The sequence below is a fragment of the Neltuma alba genome, unplaced genomic scaffold, assembly GCF_004799145.2.
Source record: "Neltuma alba isolate B1F8T4 unplaced genomic scaffold, ASM479914v2 tig00004272_pilon, whole genome shotgun sequence".
NCBI lineage: Eukaryota > Viridiplantae > Streptophyta > Magnoliopsida > Fabales > Fabaceae > Neltuma > Neltuma alba.
This window is the reverse complement of record NW_021633631.1, coordinates 213-1,590: the sequence shown is the minus strand read 5'-3', so window position 1 is coordinate 1,590 and position 1,378 is coordinate 213. Positions and strand designations below refer to the sequence as shown.

General features: G+C 42.5%; 1 long non-coding RNA gene across 1 annotated transcript; it reads left to right on the top strand.

Moving 5' to 3' along the window:
* Positions 1-396: 396 nt before the first annotated feature.
* On the top strand, positions 397-1,060 carry LOC114744135 (uncharacterized). The gene is made up of 3 exons (XR_003740062.1): positions 397-521; positions 709-842; positions 955-1,060. It is a non-coding gene; the product is annotated as an uncharacterized LOC114744135 (long non-coding RNA).
* The last annotated feature ends 318 nt before the right edge of the window (positions 1,061-1,378 follow it).

Sequence of the window (1,378 nt, the reverse complement as noted above, 5' to 3'; positions counted from 1 at the left end):
GTGCTTGAGAATCTGAGATGTAGCAGGGAAGGTCTCACCTCTGACGCTGCTGAAGAGAGACGACCATCTTTGGCCACAACAAGCTTGAGGAGAAGAAGGTTTAGTCGTCATCTGAGCTCCTTGCCTTCTTCAAGCCATTCATTTTGAATGTTGAGCGAGTGGGGGGGTTTGTGTTTCTGATTTTTATTTTCCGGGAAATTTTTCAGGAGAGCAAATTTTTGAAGTTTTCTTGGGTTTATGTGGAACCCTCTGTCTTGGGTCATGGAGGCTGCGGCTATAATGGCGATAGCGCTGGCCAATGGTGGGGTGAGTATATTATACAGGCTTCAGTGTAAAATTTAATAATTGTGCATAATGAATCCTTCTTCTCACATTTTAATGCAGGGGAAGCTCCTGACTGGCAAGATTTTGTGGGTATCATTACGCTGCTTTTCATCAATTCAACTATCAGTTTCATCGAGGAGAACAATGCGGGTAATGCGGCGGCGGCTCTCATGGCTCGCCTCGCTCCAAAAGCAAAGGTGTCAAATTTAACTAGTGGTTGTTTTATTCATTTATCTCACGGAGACGTGGTGAGACTTTATTAGCTTAATATTTATGTGAATTTGACATTGGTGCAGTAAAAAATTATGCTTTGGGTTCATGTCGTTTCTCTCCCCTGTATTGCTTGTCCTTATAAGTTTCTTCTCTTGTGTCTACGTTGCAAAGGTTCTCCGAGTGGCAGGTGGAATGAGCAAGATGCCTCGGTTCTGGTTCCTGGTGACATAGTCAGTATTAAACTTGGGGATATTATTCCAGCTGATGCACGTCTACTCGAGGGGGATCCATTGAAAATTGATCAAGTGGGTTCTCTGATAGTTTTGATTTGCGTTTATTAAAATTTTACAATGTTATCCGTAAACATGCATGCTACAGCCTTCTTTCCCTTATTCTTCTATGCTTCGCGCTTTCCAGTCTGCTCTTACTGGAGAGTCCTTGCCAGTTACGAAGGGACCTGGTGATGGTGTATATTCTGGTTTAAATGCAAACAAGGAGAGATTGAAGCTGTGGTCATCGCCACTGGTGTTCATACCTTTTTTGGGGAAAGCTGCTCACCTTGTAGATACCACTAATCAAGTGGGTCATTTCCAAAGGTAACATGGGAGGAGGCATCTTTTTTGCTCTTAGATGGCCAATTCATGTTTCAGAGTTCTTTTGTTCTTATTTATTATTTTATGTAGGTCTTGACTGCAATTGGGAACTTCTGCATATGTTCAATTGCTGTGGGGGATGATTATCGAGATTATTGTCATGTTATCCCATCCAAGATCGAGATTATCGCCTGGAATTGAACCTTCTTGTACTTCTGATTGGAGGAATTCCAATTGCCATCCCACTG